Raw genomic sequence first — 25,100 nt, 5'->3', positions numbered from 1 at the left:
TTCTTCCATTTGTTTGTGTCCTCTTTTATTTCGTTGAGCAGTGGTTTGTAGTTCTCCTTGATACCTTGAGGAGGTCCTTCACATCCCTTGTAAGTTGGATTTCTAGGTATATTTTATTCTCTTTGTAGCAATTGTGAATGGGAGTTCACTCATGATTTGGCTCTCTGTTTGTCTGTTATTGCTGTATAGGAATGCTTGTGATTTTTGCATATTGATTTTGTATCCTGAGACTTTGCTGAAGTTGATTCTCAGCTTAAGGAGATTTTGGACTAAGACAATGCAGTTTTCTAGATATACAATCATGTCATCTGCAAACAAGGACAATTTGACTTCCTCTTTTCCTAATTGAATACCCTTTATTTCTTTCTCTTGCCTGATTGCCCTGCCCAGAACTTCCAACATTATGTTGAATAGGAGTGGTGAGAGAGGGCATCCCTGTCTTGTGCCAGTTTTCAAAGGCAATGCTTCCAATTTTTGTCCATTTAGTATGGTATTGGCTGTGGGTTTGTCATAAATAGCTCTTATTATTTTGAGATATGTTCCATCAATACCTAGTTTATTGAGAGTTTTTAGCATGAAGGGCTGTTGAATTTTGTTGAAGGACTTTTCTGCATCTATTGAGACAATCATGTGGTTTTTGCTGATGGTTCTGTTTATCTGATGGATTACATTTACTGATTTGCGTGTGTTGAACCATCCATGCATCTCAGGGATGAAGCCCACTTGATCGTGGTGGATAAGCTTTTTGATGTGCTGCTGGATTCGGTTTGCCAGTATTTTATTGAGGATTTTTGCATCGATGTTCATCAGGGATATTGGTCTAAAATTCTCTTGTTTTGTTGTGTCTCTGCCAGGCTTTGGTATCAGGATGATGCTGGCCTCACAAAATGAGTTAGGGAGGATTCCCTCTTTTTCTATTGATTGGAATAGTTTCAGAAGGAATGGTACCAGCTCCTCTTTGTATCTCTGGTAGAATTCGGCTGTGAATCCATCTGGTCCTGGACATTTTTGGTTGGTAAGCTGTTCATTATTGCCTCAATTTCAGAGCCTGTTATTGGTCTATTCAGAGATTCAGTTTCTTCCTGGTTTAGTCTTGGGAGAGTGTATGTGTTGAGGAATTTATCCATTTCTTCTAGATTTTCTAGTTTATTTGCATAGAGGTGTTTATAGTATTCTCTGATGGTAGTTTGTATTTCTGTAGGATCAGTGGTGATATCCCCTTTATCATTTTTTATTGCATCTATTTGGTTCTTCTCTCTTTTCTTCTTTATTAGTCTTGCCAGTGGTCTATCAATTTTGTTGATCTTTCCAAAAATCCAGCTCCTAGATTCATTGATTTTTTGAAGGAGTTTTTGTGTCTCTATCTCCTTCAATTCTGCTCTGATAGTAGTTATTTCTTGCCTTCTGCCAGCTTTTGAATGTGTTTGCTCTTGCTTCTCTAGTTCTTTTAATTGTGATATTAGGGTGTTGATTCTAGATCTTTCCTGCTTTTTCTTGTGGGCATTTAGTGCTATAAGTTTCCCTCTACACACTGCTTTAAATGTGTCTGGCAACTGTTTTTCTAAATTTTATTATGTACCCTCGTGTCTGGCTATCCAGGGTCCTCATGCTCTCTCCTGATGACAGAACCAGATAAACCTGTCCTTACTTTGAATTTTTTCATTTTCTGTCATTTCTCTCACTCGTAAAAACTTGCCTCATCTCATCTCCCTTCAGGAATGGGTTGGTTGAATATCTAATTTGATAAAGTAACTGATGATAATAGAATGTTTCCTTTAAAAATATTTTCAGTGCCTTTGCTTATAGAAATGACTAACTTGGACATCCTAGCAAGCTGGAGATAGGATGGAAAATGCTTTTTTGTCAAAGGAATCATCAATGTCTCTTAATTCATATTGAAGCTAATGGTCTTACAAAAATATTCACTGTGAACTGATTGATATTGTTCAGCAAGAAACAAACAAATTTACAAGAAAAAACAAAAGACCCCATTAAAAAGTGGGCAAAGGACATGAACAGACACTTCTCAAAAGAAGACATTCATGAGGCCAACAAACATGAAAAATGCTCAACATCACTGATCATTAGAGAAATGCAAATCAAAACCACAATGAGATACCATCCACACCAGTCAGAATGGCAATTATTAAAAAGTCAAGAAACAACAGATGCTGGTGAAGCTGTGGAGAAATAGATATGCTTTTACACTGTTGGTGGGAATGTAAATTAGGTCAACCATTGTGGAAGATAGTGTGGCGATTCCTCAAAGACCTAGAACCAGAAATACCATTTGACCCAGCAATCCCACTACTGGGTATATCCCCACAGGATTATAAATCATTCTATTATAAAGATACATGCATGCATATGTTCATTGCAGCACTATTCACACTAGCAAAGATGTGGAATCAACCCAAACACCCATCAATGATTGACTGGATAAAGAAAATATCCTACATATACACCATGGAATACTATGCATCCATGAAAAGGAATCATATCATGATGCATGATACTATGCATCATGTCCTTTGCAGGTCATGGATACAGCTGGAAGCCATTATCCCCAGCAAGATAATGCAGGAATAGAAAACCAAACACCTCATGTTCTCACTTATAAGTGGGAGCTGAACAATGAAAACACATGAATACAGGGAGGGGAACAACACATACTGGGGCCTGTTAGGATTGGCAGTGGGAGGGAGAGCATCAGGATAAATAGCTAATGCATGCTGGCCTCAACAACATGAAGAAAAACATTGAATAAGCCCAAAGTCAGTAGCTCTTCTTGGATGCATTAGAGAATTTAGGTCACCGGGCAAATCAGTGCTCCAAAATTGGAAATACAGATGAATACAGAGAATAACAGATTACCACAGCAGAAACTCAGAAGTAGAAGCCTACCACTGGAACCAGAGTATAAACACTTAAAATGTAATTGACAAATTGCTGGAGGCTCAGTCTTGACACATTTGAGGTTTAAAAATTGCAGTGAGTCCCAGTTTTAGTGGTAGCCCCTACACGTTCCTGAATGCTAATTCTAGGATCCCCACCAGGTCGTTGGGGAGAGTGTACAATGAAGAAAAATTCCCTTCTGCCAATAGAGAGAAAGAAAAATTGCCATTTAAAAATATGTCTAGAACATTCTGCTCTCCTTAACAACAACAACAACAAAAATTGCCCTCAAGGAAAACTATTTATCCAGAATCTGACCACATTGAGTTTATCCAGAGCATGACCAAACTGGAGGCAAAAATTACCCGACTCCAGTCATCTTTTAAGCTCAATCAGAACATGGCAATCAGTACAATGTCTCTGTCCATCCATCAACAACTCCAGTCACTTCTAGCTTTCTTGTTTCACCTTGCGGGGAGGGCAGAAAGTAAGAAACAATTGATAAGCACTTATGGAACAATTGATAAGCACTGCCCAGGCACAAAGGCTAAATAAAAGACTGAGACATTATCATAGGACTATAAAATGTTTCCCCTACCCCAACCTTACCACCATGTCAAATGGGTTCCTCTATTATAACTAAGAGGATTAAAACTGAAAGAACCGCATGGCTCAAATCTTATTTAAGAAGTCTCGGCCTGGCACGGTGGCTCACGCCTGTAACCCCAGCACTTTGGGAGGCTGAAGCGGGCAAATCACGAGGTCAGGGGTTCAAGACCAGCCTGATCAACATGGTGAAACCCCGTCTCTACTGAAAATACAAAAATTAGCTGGGCGTGATGGCGTGTGCCTGTAATCCCAGCTACTCAGGAGGCTGAGGCACGGGAATCGCTTGAACCTGGGAGGCAGAGGTTGCAGTGAGCAGAGATCGTGCCACTGCGCTCCAGCCTGGGCAACAGAGTGTGAGACTCTGTCTCAAAAAAAAAAAAAAAAAAAAGAAGTCTCTAGGAAAACCCAAAGACAAAGGGGGAGGCAGACAGTAGGATGGCAGAGGAAATGTTAGCCTCTGACACAAAGAACAATAGCAAATAGTAAATACAGACGAACTATTGGCCTGCTAAGCAAAATCCTCACACTAACTGCTTATTTACCTAGGCTCTTTTTACCCAGTACATCATGTCTTACATTCAATAAAAAAGTACAAAGCATACGAAAAGACAGAAATAATAGTTTGAAGAGAGAAAGCAAGTACAAGAATCAGACACAGTTACAGCAGAAAACTGTCGTCCAAAATTTTGAAACAAGTATGATTAATATATTAAGTAGTGTATTTTTAAAATGTGGAAAGCACTCAAGGACAGGTAATATACGCATAGAGATGGGAACTTCAAGAAACAATTAAAAGGAAATACTAGTGATCACAAAACACTGTAAAAACAATAAAGAATGCATTTGATGAGCTAATCAACAGAATGGACACAGCCAAAGAAAGAATCCGTAAGTATGACAGTCTGTCAATAGAAACTCCAAAACTGAAATGGAAAGAGAAAAAAAGAATTTTAAAAATGGAAGATAATATCCAAGAATTGTGGGACCATTACAAAAGGTATAAAATACACATAATGGGAATACCAAAAGATTAAAAAATAAAAGAATATGGGAAATGTATAAAGTAATAATGATTGAGAATTTTTCAAAATTATTGAGAGACACAAAACCACAGATTCAGGAAGCTCAGAGAACACCTAGCATAATAAATACCAAAATCCTACATCTGGGCATACAATGTTCAAATAGCAGAACACAAAGGTAAGGAGACAATCTTGAAAGAAGCCAGAAGGGGACAAAAAAGTACAGCAACAGAGGAACAAAAATAAGATTTAAATCAGACTTTCTCCTCAGAATCCATGCAAGTTAAAAAAAAGACAAAATAGTGGAGTGAAATGTTAAATGTGTTGAAAGAAAATAATCAACCAAACTAGAACTTCATTTCCTTTGAAAAGAATAGTTTAAAAAGCCTTCAAAAGCAAAGGAGAAATAAAGACTTTCTAAGAAAACCAAAAATTGAGAGAATCTGTCACAAGCAAACCTGCCATAGAAGAAATTTTAGAAGAAACCCTTCAGAAAATTAAAAAAAGGAAAGTAAAAACTATTTTTGTCTAAACTTTGAATGCTTGCAGATCTTATGGTCAGAACATTTTCCTTACTGTAATTATATCCTTCCCTTGTGCAAAAGTCTTTCAAATAAAGTCTTTCCTTAAAAAAATAGAATTTTTTTGAGAATAAAAGAAGATGATGTAAGTCATAAATTCAGATATATATGAGGAAAGGAAGAGACTTAGAGAAGAAATAAATGAAGGTAAATTAACATATTTTATTTTTCTTATTCTTAATTGATCTAAAAGATAACAGTTTGTTCAAAATAATAACAATAATAATGTTTTATAGTGAATATGGTTTGTGATAAATTGAAATAAATGGCAATGGTATAAGAAACATCAGAAAATAATTGTGAATCTCTGTTAACTACTTGCATTATCTCTGAAGAGTATAGTATTATTTAAAAGTGGACTTGGATTAATTGTAAGTGTACATTGAAAACTCTAGAGTAGCCACTGAATAACATTTTACAAAGTATAATTGACAAACTAAGAGAGGAGAAAAAATGGAATATATAATGTGCTCAATTAAAATCAGAAAAAGAGTCAGACAAAAATATGAATCAAAAAGAATAGAAAACAGTAACAAATATGGTAGATAGTAATTCAACTATATCAATAATTATTTTAAACTTCAGTGTTCTAGATACAATACACCAATGAAAAAACAGACGGACAGATTGGATAAAATACCAAGACCCAACTCTATTATTGAGGGTTCTCCAGAGAAATAGAACCAATACGATAAATCTATAGCTATATGGATATAAATTTTTTTATGGGAATTAGCTTACATAATTATGGAGGTTGAGAGGTTTCACCATCTGCTGTCTACAAACCAGAGAACTAGGAAAACTAGTGGTGTATCTCAGTCTGAATCTGAAGGTCCAAGGATCAGGAGCTCTGATATCCAAGGAGAGAAGAAGATGGATGTCTTAGCTTAAGAAAAAAGAAAATTTACCCTTTTTCTACTTTTTATTCTATTCAGCCCTTCAAGGGCTTGAATGATGCCTGCCCACACTGGTGAAACCGGACCTTCCTTACTCAGTCTACTGATTCCAAAACTAATCTCTTCTAGAAATACACTTACAGAAACACACGAATAGTTTTACCCACTATTTAGGCCTTCTTTTGCCCAGTGAAGTTGACACATAAAATTAACCTTCACGCCCAACTATATGCTGTCTAGAAAAATATCCACTTTACATAGAAAGACATAGAGATATTAAAAGTTAATTAGCTTTATTTATTTTACATTGTACTTAAGATCATAACATCACAATATACCCCCATAAACATATGCTAATTTTTCAATGTATAATTTTTTTAAAGTAAATAGAAAAAGATTTAATGTGCTAACACTACTCAAAAGAAAGCATCAAAATACATGGGGCAAAAACTAACAGAATTGCAGGGAGAAATAAATAAACTCACTCTTACAGTTGGAGAATTTAAAACCTGCCTAACAGAAAATGACAGATCCATCAGAAAACCAATAAAGACATAGGAGAACTGAACAGCACCATCAATCAAATAGATCTAATTTACATTTGTAGAATACTTTATTCAACAGCAGAATACACATTCTTCTCAAGCTCACATGGAATATTCACCAAGATAAACCACATTCTGGACCATAAAACACATGTTAATAAATTTTAAAATACAGAAATCATACAAAGTATGCTCTCAGACAACAGTGGAATTAAATGAAATTAAAAATCAACAACTGAAAGATAAGTGGAAAAATGAGTCAAAGAAAAAGTCACAAAGAAATTAAGAGCTATTTTGAACTAAATGAAAATGCAACATAAAAATTCAAAATGCAGAAAAAGCAACATTAGAAAAAAATTTATATATATATATATATATATGTCATATATATATGTAAGAAAATAAGAAAGTCCTAAAATTAATAACCTATGCTTACATCTTAGGAACCACATCTGTGGAACTTTGAACTTGAGAGCGATTATTTAGGATATCTGGTGGAAGAAATTTCTAAGCAGCAAAGTTTTCAAGATGTGGCCTGGTTTCTTCTAACAACCTAAACTCATATCCATGAGCAAATAAATGACCTGGAAGTGGAACTTATATTTAAAAGGGAAGCACAGCGAAAGTTTGGAAAATTTGCAGCCTGGCCATGTGGTAGAAAAGAAAAGCCCCTTTTTCTTTTTCAGGGAAGAAATTCAAGCAGTCTACAGAAATTTGCAAGACTAAAAAGGAGCATAAGTATATAAGAGGAGCATCTCCAGTTTCACAGCTTAGTGAGCAGTAATGGGATACACTTTTCTCCTACACTCCAGACCTGCCAGGGCATCCTCCCATGGCCCAACTTTGGCAGCAAACTAGGAAGAGTTAAATCACATGCAGTTTGCTTTAAGCCCATGAAACTGCTCCAGGCTGTAATACTCAACATTTTGGCTAAAACAATGCCTCTAAGAAATATCTCCTCTCAGTCCAGTCCTATGAAGAGGAGCTGTCCAATTCCAGCACCCTTGGCTGGAACCTATGCCACAGTCATCTCCAAGGTCTGTCTGTGAGGGCCCATCTCCAACTCAAGACTAGATAACCAATTCCTGGCCAAGACTCTCCAAACCATTGATTGCCCCACTTGCTAGCTGGCAGGTTTCCACACCACCCACTATGAGGTAGAACCAGGAATGGCTTCCTTCTCTTCGCACCGAAAAGTTCATGTAGAACACTTTCCAGTCCTTTCCTTGTTACAGACTTCCCATTGCTCCGCAAGTCAGATACAAGGCTTAGGAGTGACAAGGAGCTCCCTCATGGCCAGGATCTCCCAGTTATCCAGTAGGAATGTGTATCACAAAGGCACTCACTCCCTATCTCATGTTTTGGAAATTCACTGACTGTTTTCCACAAGACTCTGCCACAAACGCTGCAGCTTGCCTTCTTTTTTCCAGTAACCAAAGTTTTACCTTGTTTTTATGTTGAATTCACGTTTTGTGTTGGATAAAAGTTCACGGTGTGACTCTGCACACACTATTTTGCTATTTCTAAGTTAGTGAGGTCCACTGCAAAGTTGTTGTTCCTCCATCTTGAAAAAAGTTCAGTTTTTGGTTTTTGATTTGTAAGAGTTCTTTATACATTCTTAATATGAGACACTTAGATATATGTTTGCAAATGATATCTATATCTCTTGATAATATCATTTGATGTACACAAATGTTTAATTTTGATAAAGTCAAAATTATTTATTTTTATTATATTCTTTTGTTGCTCACGCTTTTGGTGTCATGTCTAAGAATCGATGGACGAATCCATGATAACAAATATTTACTTCTATGTTTTTTTCTAATAATTTTAAAGTTTTAGCTCTCATATTTAGGTTAGTGACTCATTTTGTTAATTTTTATATATAGTGTTAGGTAAGGGGTCCAACATTAATCTTTTGAATTAGGGATAACCAGTCGTCTCAAAGCCACTTGTTAAAAATAATGTAAATTCTTCTATGAATGGTCTGGACACCTTTGTTAAAAATCAATTGACCATAGATACACAGGTTTATTTCAGGACTCTCAATTCTATTCTACTCTCCTATATGTCTATTCTTATACCAGTGACACTCTGTTTTGATAACTGTACCTTTATACGGTAAATTTTACAGTAAATCAGGAAGTGTAAGTTTTCCAACTTAATTCTTCTTTTGCAAGATTATTTCGGCTATTTGCATACCCAAACAATACCCTATTTATTTGAGAATCAGTTATTCCATTTTTAAATTTTAAAAAATTGAATTTTGGTAAGGATTGCATTGAATCTGTAGATTTATTTGAGTAGTATTTGCCTCTCACCAATATAAAGTCCATGAGCATGGGCTGTCTTTCATTTAACTACGTCCTCTTTCATTTCTTTCAGCAATGTTTTATTTTTTCTGTGAACAAGTGTTTCACCTTCTTGTTTAAAGTTATTAGTAGGTACTTTATTTGTTTGTATGCTATTGTAAATATAATTATTTTCTTAATTTGCTCTATGGGTGGCTTATTTCTGGTGTATAGAAATACATCTCGTTTTTGTGTGTTAATCTTTTACCCTACAAGTTTGCTGAATTTGTATTTTAGTAGTAATAGCTTTCTTGTGGATTCCTTGTAGTTTTCTACATATTAGATCATGTCATGTGCAGAAAGAGTTTTACTTCTTCCTCTTCAATTAGAATGGCTTTTATTATTTTTTTTTCTTTCCTAATTCTTGGGCTAGTACTTCCAATACAATGTTGAATAGCAGTGGTTAAATAGGCATCCTTGTCTTATTCCTAATGTTGAGAAAATATTTCAGCTTTTCTCTATTGATATGGTGTCAGCCATAGGTTTTCCTCAATCTTTCAGGTAGCTCCCAAACTGGTTAGATGGGAGCTACACAAACATGATAAGTTGTAGTTAAGTTATTTCCTACTTTATTTGTTGCCAGGAACGAGGGGTATTCATTGGGAATATGGGCTTCTGTGTCAAGACTACCTATGAGCTCTGGACAGAGTACGGTAAGGGAAAGCAAAATTGGCGTAAAGCTTTCCTACTATTCTAAGTTGCCTTTTTCTTGATTCACCATTCACTTTGTTGTGGTAAACCTTTGACTGTTTTCAAGAGTTCTGGTAAACTTGGTTTGGACAATTTCTGTTTGTTTTTTCTGTGGAGGGACAGTAGTTTAGAGCTGCCTACTCTGCTATTTAACTGATGTTACATTCCACAACAGGATTATTTTTAAATAGAAAAATTGTGACAATATATTAAGGCTGAAGAAAAGAGTCAGTGGAGAGGTAAAAGTTTTAGATAGATAGATAGATAATCCATAGATCCGGTTCTTTTTTTTTTTTTTTTTCTTGAGACAGAGTTTTTGCTCTTGTTGCCCAGGCTGGAGTGCAATGGTGCGATCTCGGCTCACTGCAACCTCTGCCTCCTGGGTTCAAGCAATTCTCCTGCCTCAGCCTCCCGAGTAGCTGGGATTATAGGCATGCACCTCCATGCCAGGATAATTTTGTATTTTTAGTAGAGATGAGCTTTCTCCATGTTGGTCAGGCTGGTCTCGAACTCCTGACCTCAAGTGATCCGCCTGCCTCGGCCTCCCAAAGTGCTAGGATTACAGGCGTGAGCCACCACGCCTGGCCCATAGATCAAGTTCTTATGGAAGATGAGAGCTAAATGACAGATCTTTAGATTCATGCGTGATTTTGAATATTTTTTTAACTTAAAGGGATTAGAGCACAGCAGGAAGAACTATGGAACATTGCTAACCAGGTATTATTATTAGTTTTTAAGTATACTCAGGGGAAAAGTTAAAGATTCAAAGGAATTTAGAATTAAATAAATGAAGACTTTTTAAAGATTGGAGTTTAGACTTAAAATTAAAGCAGCAATATATTTTATATAAAATATTTGAAAGTTTATTGAAATATTATTTTATTCTGTAAGAATGAAGAAGAAAAACAAAACTGGTATATTCCTTTTTGGGGAGAGTGTAGAATAAAGAATATACTCAAACACTCTTAGTGGGATATACATATATGGAAGTAAATTGAAAAGTTTTAATCCTAACTTAAAATACATATTCCCTTTGACTCAGCAATTATCTTCTACGTCTCTCTATTCTTTCAAGAGTGCAAAAGGATGTATGTATAAGGATGTCCATTTCAGCCTTGTTTGTGAAGCAACAATGACAAGTCTACTTAAATGTCCAGTAATACGTTAACAAGTGAAAATATTACCCACAAATCAGATGTTAATTGCATCATACATACTGTAGTGCATTTGCTCTGTTTATGTATTTATATAAGCACAACAAGTCTGAAAGGATCTATCCCAAACTTTCAATTTTCATTCACCTTCAAGGATGAGCTGGGAGACTAGAACTTTCATTTTTTTTTTTTTTTTTTACTTCAGATGTATCTATATACCATTAAAAGAAAAACCTTAGACAAATTAAATTTAACAGAGTTTGAGCAAAGAATGAATTGCAAATCAGGAAACCCTCAAACCAGAATAGGATCAGAGCAACTCTGGCACTGCTGCATGATTAGAGAGGATTTATGGACAGAGAAAAAGAAAATAACATACAGAAAATAGAAGTGAGGTACAGAAACAGCTGGATTGGTTATAGCTTAGTGTTTGCCTCATTTGAATACCATTTAAATAATTGGCTCTGTGTGATTTGCCGAAACTTGGTGATTGCTACAAGAGTATCTTATAGTCTGTTTACACTTCCAGTTAGGTTACGGTTCACTGTGTACGGAGGAATCTTTAGGCTAAATTTAAAATATGTAAGGAAGAAGCTTTAAGCTAAACTTAACAGTAATTTTAACTTTTTTGCAAAGATTGTGACTTACTGGTTAATTTAAAAAAATAACAGTTCATGATTTTAAATATGACTATTACAATAAAGAACACAATATCATTGTTATCTATCGCCAACTCTAAAAAGATATATTAATTGTCAACCTTTCTGATAAGAAATATAATATGGCAAGGTGTCAAACTCAAGCTTATATTCAGCAACCATGGCTAAAAACTGGACTTTTTTAAAAAGCTATATAATTTCTATTTGTTGAAAAACATGCATCTTTTCCATTTGTCTACTTTTTTTCTTTTTTCCCCTACCCACAACTAGACTAAAATAATAAAGCTCATTTGGTATATAAGTAAGCTCCTTTTCTAGGCACTTCAGTTTTTTTATGCCATTTAAAAAGCATTTTCTACTTTCTTAAATAAATATCCTGTAAGCCTGGCATGCGATTTTTCTTCAGCTGTGTTAACACATGATCTCTGACAACTGATCATACAAACTACGCCATCTTCTAACTATTTTTGGTAGTTTTCCCCCCTGAACTGTAGAACTGTGTGTACTCATTAAGAAGTAAAACTTTTACTTCAGGAATCAATTATATCTGTATGATTTTGCTCCCTATGTTCTGGTTCATAACCTACCACTAATGCATTGTTCTGTTAGTAGATGATGATTGCCTGAGCATTTTCTGGAAACATCTTACCGATGATGTTGAGAGGTGACAGCATGCTGGCAGTCCTCACAGCTCTCGGCGCCTCCTCTGCCTGGGCTCCCACTTTGGTGGCACTTGAGGAACCCTTCAGCCCACCGCTGCACTGTGGGAGCCCCTTTCTGGGCCGGCTAAGGCGGGAGCCGGCTCCCTCAGCTTGCACGGGAGGTGTGGAGGGAGAGGCGCGAGCCGGAACTGGCGCTGCGTGCGCGGCGCTTGCGGGCCAGCTGGAGTTCCGGGTGGGCGTGGACTTGGCGGGCCCCTCACTCAGAGCAGCCGGCCGGCCCTGCCGGCCCCGGGCAGTGAGGGGCTTAGCACCGAGGCCAGCGGCTGCGGAGGGTGTACTGGGTCCCCCAGCAGTGCCAGCCCACTGGCGCTGCGCTCGATTTCTCACTGGGCCTTAGCTGCCTTCCCGCAGGGCAGAGCTCGGGACCTGCAGCCCGCCATGCCTGAGCCTCCCACCCCCTCCATGGGCTCCTGTGCCGCCCGAGCCTCCCCGACGAGCGCCACCCCCTGCTCCACGGCGCCCAGTCCCATCAACCACCCAAGGGCTGAGGAGTGCGAGCGCACGGCGCGGGACTGGCAAGCAGCTCCACCTACAGCCCGGGTGCGGGATCCACTGGGTGAAGCCAGCTGGGCTCCTGAGTCTGGTGGTGATGTGGAGAACCTTTGTGTCTAGCTCAGGGATTGTAAACACACCGATCAGCACCCTGTGTCTAGCTCGAGGTTTGTGGATGCACCAATGGACACTCTGTGTCTGGCTGCTCTGGTGGGGCCTTGGAGAACCTTTGTGTCGATACTCTGTATCTAACTGATCTGATGGGGACGTGGAGGACTTTTATGTCTAGCACAGGGATGGTAAAGGCACCAATCACCGCCCTGTCAAAACAGACCACTCGGTTCTACCAAGCAGCAGGATGTGGGTGGGGCCAGATAATAGAATAAAAGCAGGCTGCCCGAGCTAGCAGTGGCAACCCGCTCCGGTCCCCTTCCCCACTGTGGAAGCTTTGATCTTTTGCTCTTTGCAATAAATCTTGCTACTGCTCACTCTTTGGGTCCACACTGCTTTTATGAGCTGTAACACTCACCGCGAAGGTCTGCAGCTTCACTCCTGAAGCCAGAGATACCAAGAGCCCACCAGGAGGAACGAACAACTCCAGACGTGCCGCCTTAAGAGCTGTAACACTCACTGCAAAGGTCTGCAGCTTCAGTCCTGAGCCAGCGAGACCACGAACCTACCAGAAGGAAGAACCTCCGAACACATCCGAACATCAGAAGGAACAAACTCCAGACGCGCCACCTTAAGAGCTGTAACACTCACCGCGAGGGTCCGCGGCTTCATTCTTTAAGTCAGTGAGACCAAGAACCCACCAATTCCGGACACAATGTTATCCTACACCCAACTAATCTGTTTTTTGTTTTTTTGTTTTGTTTTTGTTTTTTTTTGTAGGAGTTCTGTTGAATAGAAGCAGTTAAAGTGGCTTGCATCATTTTCTGCAGTAATAAGAGAGGACTTTTTTTAACTTCTCTGACTTGCCTTAAGTATGATTTTCAGATCACACTATGTCTCTTCCTCAGCTTCTTTGTTGCCATCTTCAGTCAGTATTCATTACACACGGTACGAATCATTAAGAGTTTCCATTTTGTTTGTGCAGTTTCTGGCAATCAAGGGCCAAACTGATTTCAGAGCTATTGAGAGAAGCAGCTTTAGACATTAAAATTAGTTGAAGATTTAAGCGTACTTTGTTCCCAAGTGCTTAAATTACTGTCAGTTTTGATTAAAACTTCTAGTAATTACAATAAAAATAAAGCAATTTAACTTAAATTTGTACCAATTTACCTCCCTGTCCAAGAAAATGCTCCAAACCCAGAAATCTCTTTTATTTAAACATCTCATTTTAATGTGTTTGTACATATAAATCTTGTATTTACAGATAATTTCAGAAACACATGGTATGTATAGACAAATGAGTAATTATTCCAGGAAGTATGTACAATTTATGTGCAGAAAGGAAATTATTGTACAATACTTATTTCAGGAATCTGTACTTTGAAAATAGAGCTCTAACCTCAGGCAACATCATAGATGAATGTCCTGCAAATTATTACATAGTAAGATTGGAAAATGTCAAAATAAGAATATAACATTAGACGTTATAAAAATAACCACAAGATTCCTACAAATGCTACAACACCCCTATATTTCTTTGATGTAGGCATTCTTGACTTATCCTTTTATATATAAGCCTAGACTTATCCTCGTCAGAGCTCAAATATTATGAGATTGCTTCCATGTGGCTTTTGCCATGCACACTGTTAAAGCAATATCACAGCTAGAAATGCATAAAGCCACCAGAGTACAGGGTATTACTATTAGATAACTATAAAAGTGCACATATACCTAGCTCCGAAGCCAGGTATAACTATGCTGTCTCAGCTATTGATATGCCTTGGATACAAAAATGGCTACAAATTTTCTTGTTTTGACTAAGTTGATTGAATAGGTAGGCATGACAACCACACATTTTAAAAGAAGGAGACTTTTAGTATTTATAAATTAGATTTCTGTTTAAAGACTATTAGTGATAATCAGGTTATCAGCCTGAATTGTCATATCCCAAGTTTCATTAAAGTACTCAATAAAAGCACAAAAAAATACAAAAGAAAAGCAGTAAAAACCACGGATGTGAAACAATTTAGTCACTTGCCAGGATACGGGGGAGAACACTCACTAATACACTGGTGGAGCTAGACAGACAGATATAATGGTGGTCTAAAATTAGTCCACTTATAAAGGAAAAATCCCAGGCAGCCTGAGTGTAACCATGAAAAAGCATAGCCCCTTCTGTATTACCTGCTGATAGGTTTATGGCAGCCATTTACTCTGACAGGTCCTGAAGCAACCAGTACTGCCTCACTCTCATAAGCCCAAAGATGACTGCCTCTCTCCATCCTGTAAGAACAATTCCCGTCATACAACATGGAGATGAGGGTCATAAAAGCAGAGCACCCTGGAAATTACAGTTTTTCTATATACTGGAGATAGTTAAAGAACAATGACATAGTGCCTATGATAGAAATTGTTCTCATAAGAAAGAAACGCAAACAAGCAAAAAAAAATCTGCACAGTGATGATAAAATAGTCCTTTCTTATGTTCAGTGAAGCCATGCTTCCTGATAGCCTACTACTCTGTCACTTACTAGCTATGTGACCTTGAGCAACTTATTTTGGCTTCTGAGCCTCAGTTTCATTTTTAAAATACATATAAGAAGATCCATAGGCATATATATATATATATATATTTTTTTTTTTTTGAGACAGAGTCTCGCTCTGTCACCCAGGCTGGAGTGCAGTGGCGTAATCTCGGCTCACTGCAAGCTCTGCCTCCCGGGTTCACACCATTCTCCTGCCTCAGCCTCCAGAGTAGCTGGGACTACAGGTTCTGGCCACCACACACGGTTAATTTTTTTTTTTTTTTTTTTTGTATTTTTAGTAGAGACGGGGTTTCACCATGTTAGCCAGGATGGTCTCGATCTCCTGACCTTGTGATCCGCCCGCCTCGGCCTCCCAAAGTGCTGGGATTACAGGCATGAGCCACCACGCCCGGCCTAGGCTTGTATTAATAGTGAGAAAAATATACTAAAATGCCTTGTGTAGAATTTGGCACATATTAGGTGTCTAGGGCATCTCAATCCATATTCTTTCCCTTCTTGTGACATATTGACCATATTCGCAGCATCTTTATATACACAGTATATGTTAGAACTACATTCTTGGAACTGTCATCTAATATTCCTACCCTGAGGAATCTAGTTAAGGAAATAATCAGATTTTAGAAACTATTAATTCATATAGATGCTTCCTGAAACATTATTCAGAGTAGTGAAAATATAAGTAATTTAAGTATATAAAAATAGACAAATATGATGAAATATTATAAGGCCATTAAACTACAATTACGGAATGTTTTTGGTAGCATGTGAAAATGCTAAATTTAAAATGTTATGTGTTTGTGCATATAGTTAACGATAAGGTATTGCATACATAAAAATTTAAGAGGTTAGATCTCATGTTAAGTATTCTCATCAGAAATAACAACAACAAAGAGACACAATGAAACTTTTGGAATTGATGTATATGTTTATTACCTTGATTGAGGTGATGGTAACTTGAGTGTACACATATGTCCAAAGTGTATACATTATGAAGTGTTTGCTGTATTCTAATTATGCCTAAACAAAGCTTGAAAAATACATTAAACACTTGAATAAAAAAGAAATTAACTTTAAAAACGTTATGGGTAAAGTAAGATAAACAGTTTATATAAGTAAAAAACTATTGCAACCAACTGGAAGCAAATAGTAAAACGTTAATATTTGTTTTGAGTGGAAGGAGGTAGAGTCACTGTATTTAGGTTAAATTCTCTTCTGTAATGTTCACATTTTTGAAAAGATATATATATGTATATGTGTATATATATACAACTTTTGTAATACAATTTTTATTAAAATAAATATATGAGAGTAACAATTATATGTCTCATGTAGTATGACTTTTTCTAGACAGCTGTATTAGTGAGGTAGGGCTGCCATAGGAAAGTATCATTAACTGTGTAACTTAAACAACAGTAATTTACTTTTTCACAGTCTTGCAGCCTGGAGGTCTGAGTGCTGATGTTGGCAAGGTTGGCTTCTTCTGATACCTTTCTCCTTGGCTTGTAAGCATCCATCTCCTCCCTGTGTCTTTGCATGGTCTTCTCTCTGTACACAAACATGTCTATGTCCTAATGTCCTCTTTTTCTAAGAACACCAGTCCTACTGGATTAGGGTCCACCGTAGTGACTATATTTTAACTTAATTATCTCTTTAAAGATCCTCTCTTCAAATGCAGTCACATACTGAGTTACTGAAATTCAGGACTTCAACTTATAAATTTTGGAGGACACACTTCAGCCCAAAACTCTTCACCCTCTGAACCCCCAAATGAATGTTCATCTCATATGCAAAATATATATACCCAATCTAAACAGCCCAAAACAAAAGTATTAACCCATTTCATAAGCAATGCAAGGCCAAAATCTCATCTAAATATCTAAATCATGAATGGGTGAGACTTAAGGTATGATTCATTCTGAGGGAAAATTTCTCTTCATCTGTAAACCTGTGAAACAAAACAAATTATCTGTGTTCAAAATGCAATTGTGAGACAGTTACAGAATAATTATTCTCATTCCAATAGGGTGAAATTGTAAATAACAATGGGGTCATGGGCCTCAAGCAAGTCCAAAATCTATCAGGGAAAATTCCATTAGATTTTAAGGTTCAAGAATAATCCTCTTTGACTTGATGCTCTGTTATCTAGGCCTATCTGTGTGGCCCTGCCTTCCAGGTTCACCACAGCAACAGCCCCATTCCCTGAATCTGTGCTCTCTGTGCCAGTCATGCTAACCTCTGAACTACCTTCAAGATTATCTTTTCCCTTTCTTGAAGGATAATTTATGTTCACAGTTAGATATCTCTACTGACGATCTTGTAGAATCACAGAAGTCCAACAACCTTCCTTCATTTAATCTCATCTCTGTTCTGTTCAATACAAGTTAGCAGAATTTCTCCTGGTATAAAATTTTCAAAAATATTGTTGATCTCCCATGCAATTCACTAGAGTCCATGCTCTCAGACAGAAAGATCCTCCACAGATATTTCTGGATAATCAGATCTTAGCTTCTGCTGAGATAGTTGATTGGACCCACGAGACACACTCATAATCTTTTTATCAAATGACTGTTTAGCTACAATCTTGTTCTCTCCAGAATATGCTTTTTCATTTTTTAAAATATAGGATAGGCTGAGAACTTTGAAAATCTTCACATTATATTTTTTTGTGCTTAACAATTCATATATATATATACATATATATATATATAATGACATACTATTCAGCTCTAAAAAAGAATGAGATCTTGCCATTTGCCACAACACGAATGAGGCTGGAGGACATTATCCTAAGTGAAATAAACCAGACACACACACAAAATGTTGCATTACCTCACTTATATGTGGAATCTAAAATAAAATCAAATATACACAGATAGAGAACAATGGTTACTAGGGGCAAAGGAAGAGGAACTGGGGAATGTAGGTCAAAAGATACGAAGTAGCAGATACGTAGGATGAAAAAATCTAGAGATCTAATGTATAACATGAGAACTATAGATAATAAAATTATAATGTATTTGGAGTTCCTTCTAAATGAGTAGATTTTTAGCTGCTCTAGCCACAAAAACACACACAATAAATAAGTACCTTGGTGAGTTGATTGGTGTGTTCATTTGATTCACCGTAGTAACATTTTTACTCTTTCTATCCTATAACATTATGTCATATACCTTAAATATGCACAATAACAGTTTAATTTTGAAAAATATAAACATTTACTAATTTTTAAAAAATCCTTCAATTGATGGCTCTTCTCTCACATTTCACCATAAGCAGAGAGGAGAAACCAGATTGCATCTTAAACACTTTGCTTAGAAATCTCTTCAGCTAAATATCCAAATTTATTGCTTATAAGTTCTACTTTCCGCAAAACGCTAGAACACAATTTGGCAAAGATCTTTGCCACTGTATAACAAGGATCACCTTTCCTCCAGTTTCCAGTCATACGTTACACATTTTCATCTGAGACCTCACCAGAAGCACCTTTAATGTTCATATAACCATTGTTTTCATGATGATGTATGTATTCTCTAACACAATAAAAGCTTTCTCTATACCTCTCCTCTTTTCTTTCTGAGTCTTCACCAGAATCACCTTTAACATCCATATTCTTCTAACAGCTTCAAAGCAATCTAGGCTTTTTCTAACATGCACTTACAAACTCTTCCAGCCTCTACTCATTATGTAGTTCCAAAGCCAAATCCATATTTTTATGTATTAGTTACAGTAGCACCCCACTTTCCAATATCAACATTTGTATTAGTTTGGTAGAGCAGCCATAAAAATTCCACAGAGAGGGTGACTTATATAACATAATTTTTTTTTCATAGTGCTGGAGCCTAGAAATCCAGAACTAGGTGTTTTCAGAGCTAGTTTCTTCTGAGGCCTCTCTTCTTGGGCTTGTGAATGGCTGTCCTCTCCCTATGTCTTTACATGGTCTTCCCTCTGTACAAACACAGTTCTGTGTCCTAATTGCCTCTTCTTATAAGGAGACCAGCCATATTGACTTACGGCCTATCTTCGTTATCTCATTTTAACCTAATTACCACTCAAAAGATTCTCTCCCCAAACGCAGTCACATTCTGAAGTACTGAGGGTTAGGACTTTAACATATAAATTTGGGGAAACACACGTTAGCTCATAACTGCAGCCCTTGCTAGATTATTATCACTTAACTGATCTCAATTCCTGCTTCATAAAAAATTAATAGTCATCAACAAAATAGAGATAACATCATTTAGTCAACTAATTTGCTTTTTTATCCCCTCTGCTGTGTAGTACCTTTGTGTTCTTGGTCAAGATAAACACTCTTAGCCTCAGTTTCCTGACTTGCAAAATAAGGATGATAATATCTGTCTCATAGAATTATTGAGCACATTAAATGATATTAAATGTAAAGAACCTATTGTAGTGTCTGATCAAAGTAAATATTAAACAAATATGAATTCCTTTTTCTTTTCCTTCTATTAGTGAGAATTGCTTCAATATTGTCATCTCAACTATGGAACGTATCCACATTCATCCTTTTTCGCTGCCTCTGTTTTGTAAGACAAAATCCTCTACCCATGTTCTCAGTTCTACTAACTCCAGCCTTTTTGGTAGTCGATATCATGAAGATAAACTTGAATATTTGATATTACAGGTCTGTAACTCACTTGGCTGTGTGACCTTGGGACTTTCAGCTAATTGTTCTGAGCTCAGTTTCTAATTTGTAGAATAAAGATAATAATACATGTCTCATAGGATTGTTGTGCTTGATACAGGTGTGAAACACCAGTAAATATTTCTTGAATGAATACTGATGATAACAAATACCGTTTATTGAACATTTACTATATGCCAGGCAGTGAACTAAATATTTTACATATCTTATTTGATTGAATTTTCACAAAAACCGTATCAAGTGAATCAATAAATTCTCCCTATTTTGTTTAAGCTAATGCAACATGATCTTCTTTATTGTATAACCAAAGACCCCTTACTAATATAGTAGTTGAGTCTATTTTTTAACATTCTGACAGGAATATAATTTGCAATACAATGTCCACCAAAGGCAGTATAATATTTCTTGATATATATTTCTATTTTTAATCCAATGCCATAAAATATTTTTTGTAAAAATGAAGAACACTATTATTTATGTACAGCCCAAAACCCACAGTGTATAGCACGAATATAATGCCATCACTTGTAAAAAGAGAACAAGAAACAGCCTGAAATGACAGAAGGTCTACATCAAAAGATTGAAAGTCAGAAAAAGTACTAAAGGATTAAACCATACCTTATTCCTTTTTAAATGAGCTATATTCATCTACACACACACACACACACACACACATTTGTTGATGACCATTAATTTTTTATGAAGTAGGAATTCAGGTCAGGTAAGTGATAATAATCTAGCAAGGGCTGCAGTTATGAGCTAACTTGTTTTTCTCCAAATTTATGTGTTAAAGTCCTAACCCTCAGTACTTCAAAATGTGACTGCATTTGGAGAGAGAATCTTTTCAGTGCACGCACACACACACACACACACACACACACGCACACACACACGTAAAAGGTTTTTTTTTAATTCTTGTTAGAAGTTTTAATTTTTTCTGTATTTTTTACAGCTTCTAATTATTTCTTTTAAAATATTCTAGCCAGGTGCGGTGGCTCACACCTGTAATCCCAGCACTTTGGGAGGCCGAGACAGGCAGATCATGAGGTCAGGAGATTGAGACCATCCTGGCTAACACGGTGAAACCCCGTCTCTGCTAAAAATACAAAAAAACTTAGCCAGGCGTGGTGGCGGGCACCTGTAGTCCCAGCTACTCGGGAGGCTGAGGCAGTAGAATGGCGTGAACCCGGGAGGTGGAGTTGCAGTGAGCCGAGAATGTGCCACTGCACTCCAGCCTGGGTGACAGAGTGAGACTCCTTCTCAAAAAAAAAAAAATTCCAATTTATCATCCTGCTGTGGCCCATTGCTAATAATGAGTACATAGTGTAAAAACAGTAGGCCATATTGAAAGAAACAATCTCTCATCCTAAATAAGGAAAAGTATAACCAACATTATTGTGTGATTTTTCTCAAGACATTTGCATTGTCCATGGTGCCCTGTTAGCTTAAACACAAAACTGCTACTGTGAATATTGTATACCACTCAAATGATATTTTGTTCATAGATCTTACTCTTTCCTATCTCTCTGTATAGTGTAAATATTTAAGGACTAAAGCTGACCACAGGAACATTTTAGGAAAAGCCAATTTGTCATCTTTATTCTTCCTTTATCCTCTCTTTGAGCTCATCTTAATTCCCTCAATAGCACATTTCCTCTACAGTCACTAATTTCTTTTTACCTCTTAAACACCTTTTAAATATTCTCCCTTCACTCACAGCATCATCCATACTCCAACCACAATGATATTTCTAAAATGTAAAGCAAAATTTGCTTTGAGCATATCCCATTTAAAACCCACTAAACACCTCTCACTATTGTCTTCAGGATAAAGATCAAATTCTTCAGTTAGCAAGCAACATTCTCCGTGTTCTCACTCTCTTGCCTTTTCTTTGTCTTATCAAATGCTCACAAGAACTCTGCCTCAGAGCTGTGAATCTGCTGGAATGCTCTATTTCTGATGTCAAAATGTCTTGCCCCTTCATTTACTTCTAGTCTTTGCTCAAATATCACTTGCCAGGACCCAGGATCTGGATTAGAGTGAGGGAAATGAGGTGCCAAGGGCACAAAATTTAAGGAGGAATTTGCTCCCAGACTTGTGAAAGTGCAGTGTTGGCTACTGAGAATTAGTTTCTTCTTACGTTTTGTGTTCTGATGACTTCCTTTGCCTCACCCTAGACCCAGCCTTCCTGGCATCTACCATATAATATTGTAACCACACCGTGACACATCCTATCCCCCTCCTCTGGTTTACTTCTCTATAGTATTTGTCACTATTCAACATATTTTCTTATATAATTGTTACTTTTGCCTCTGTCCCTAAAACAGTGCAAGCTCTATGAGGACAGGGATTATCTCAAGTTTTGTTCACTGCTGTATATCTAGTGCCTAGAATAGTACCTGGAATATAGTAGATACTCAATAAACATTTGTCGAATGAAGAATATACAAATCTACTTGCAATTTCTAGAACCCCCGCACTCTCTGCTTGACTTTGCATATGCTATTCTCTCTGCCAGGAATGCCCTCCCTACCTAAGTATGCCGTATTAACTCCTATCTACTCTAATGAATTAAGATTTGCTTTCTTTTAGAAGCCTTCCTTAACATCTTTTACACTTTATTGACCCTCTTTTGCAAAAATTCTCATATTATCACACTATATTATGGTTGTGTTTCTTATCCATAGTCTCAACTAAACTATGAATTTATTGAATGCCATGAATCCCTGACTGTGTGGGCTTGGCATAATATAAAGTGCTTTGAAGACACTGAGACGTAAGCTAAACTCCTGGTTTAGCCACTTGCTCACAGGACAAATCACCTAATCTCAGTGAGTATGTTTCTTCATCTAAAACATGAGGATGGTAACGTATATTTTATATGGGGAACATGAAGATAAAATAAGGATCTGTACGTAAAGGGCTTAGCATTTTGCCCAACACATTGCGTGCACTCAAAAAATGATAGACGTTATTGTCTCTATCGCCCCTCCACAAACAATTAACAGAACTCTAGTTAAACAGTAGGTGCTAAGCACATGTTTGAATAAATGAATACATGCTTCACCCTGCCTGTCCATGTCCTCACAATTTTTTGATACTCTGAGCTTCCCTCTCCAGGTTGTTCTAGAGTCAATTCATACCAGCTTACAAGAGCTGATTTTTATACATTTCTTTTCAATTCTATGTTCAATACTATCTCACTGGTAGAATGAAATCAGCCGTGATAGACATATTTACACAATAGAAATCATCAAATGGTACAAATCAAGCCTTCCTTCCCCCTCCCCAAAATCAGTTTATCAGCACACCGTTATCCCACTCCTGACTTATATACAGAAATATAATAATGAATGAGGAAGAGAGCAGAGGTGATTATAACAGTTGTTCATATAATCTGTGGAAGATAGGCAGACTTTTGATGTCCTTTAAATCATAAGAGCCCCTGGTGTGAAAAATCTTTCTATTATTAGAATATGTTTTCAAGAAAAATATATTTTTAATAAAGAAGATAAATAGTGATTTGTGCTGGTCATATTAACTATATGGAGTCAGGAAAAAAGTAAAGTTTGTTAAAGATAAATCAACATGTTGTGGTGAGTATAACCTCTCTCTAGGAGGCTACCTGTGTGATCTAGAGCTGGAGGTAAAGAAGTAATATGTTATTTGGGTCTCGAGTACACCACCTATTAAATAGGAATAGACGGTATTCCAGACATGCTTCTTTTTAAAGCCTCTCTGGCAGCATAGTGTAATGAAAAGTACCTTGGACCTATAGGTAAGAAGACATCACTCCTTATTCTTACTTGCTAGTAAGGTGTTATATAACTTGCTAGTCAGGTGTTGAGACAGATCACAAATAAAATGGGATATTTATGTTTTGTGTTCTTGAGGAGACTGCTGTGAGCATCAAATGCAATGATATATTGGAATGTTTTCGGTAAACCTTAGCCTGCTGTTGAAGGTTTTAGCATGTTATTTAAATTATTAATATGATTATGATGTATTGACTGCTTGCATGATCTTTGATTGATTATACTACAAGATTGTCTGCCAAATGGATTTCCCACCTCACTAAGGATAAGGATGGTAAAAATTGGTATTGACTACTGAAGATTTTCAACAATTATTGACATCATAAAAATTAACTATACTCAATTCCTGCCAATTTGCTTTAGTAATCATAGTGACCAACTGAAATCTCAAGATCTCTCCTTTTTGCTGCTGGTTGACAGTAACCATTCTTCTATCATGATATCTCCAATACCCCCTCAAAATGGTAGTTCTGAAAAAAGAAGGTTAAAGGCGTTACTTTCTGCAAGAAAGCCACAGTCCTCCCTCATATTGTAATTTTTCTTTTTCTTTTCTTTTTTCTTTTTTTTTTTTTTTGAGACAGAGTCTCACTCTGTCCCCAGACTGGAGTGCAGTGGCGCGATCTCGACTCACTGCAACCTCCATCTCTCAAGTTCAAGCGATTCTCCTGCCTTAGCCTCCCGAGTAGCTGAGACTACAGACGCACACCACCACTGCTAAGTTTTGTATTTTTAGTAGAGACGTGGTTTTACCATGTTGGCCAGGATGGTCTCGATCTTTTGACCTGGTGATCCGCCCACCTCGGCCTCCCAAAGTGCTGGGATTGCAGGCGTGAGCCACCGTGCCCAATCTCATATTGTAATTTTTCTAGCAGCACTTATTGCATTTCTTCAGATTTTGAAAAATTCATTGACTTTTTGGAGAACTGATCTTCAATCCCATTTGTCTTTGTTATATAAACGTAGTCCCTTCCTTCTCAGTTTGTCAACATCTAAAACAAGCACCAGTGATTTAGTACAGCCATACAAACACTGAATCAGAGTTAAGGGAAGGAGTATAGTTGATGTGTTAGTCTAAAGAGAAAAACGATGAGCAACAGACCCAGCAACAACAAAAGGACATTCTCATCTAGGTTTTATATTACCTGGGAGCCGGACTTCTGATTCAATTTCCAGTTCTGTTAGTGGCACAACACACTGCCTTGGGCAAATCACTTAACCTCCTTGTGTGCCTGACACTCTGTGAAGAGAATGAAGTACAGACATAGCTTAATGTTTATGCATCATTTAGGGCTCATGGAAGCATAATGCCATTGTGTATTGGTAGTACATATAAAAAATATACTTTTAAA

At 37.0% G+C, this 25,100-nt stretch overlaps 1 non-coding gene across 1 annotated transcript; it reads right to left on the bottom strand.

The window, feature by feature from the left end:
• Positions 1-3,283: 3,283 nt before the first annotated feature.
• Positions 3,284-3,348, bottom strand: LOC115833437. Its single transcript, XR_004028868.1, has one exon. It is a non-coding gene; the product is annotated as a small nucleolar RNA SNORD43 (small nucleolar RNA).
• Between the last annotated feature and the right edge of the window lie 21,752 nt (positions 3,349-25,100).

The sequence above is a fragment of the Nomascus leucogenys genome, chromosome X (genome assembly GCF_006542625.1).
Source record: "Nomascus leucogenys isolate Asia chromosome X, Asia_NLE_v1, whole genome shotgun sequence".
NCBI lineage: Eukaryota > Metazoa > Chordata > Mammalia > Primates > Hylobatidae > Nomascus > Nomascus leucogenys.
Note: the sequence above shows the minus strand (reverse complement) of the source record. Positions and strands in the feature narration are given on the sequence as shown.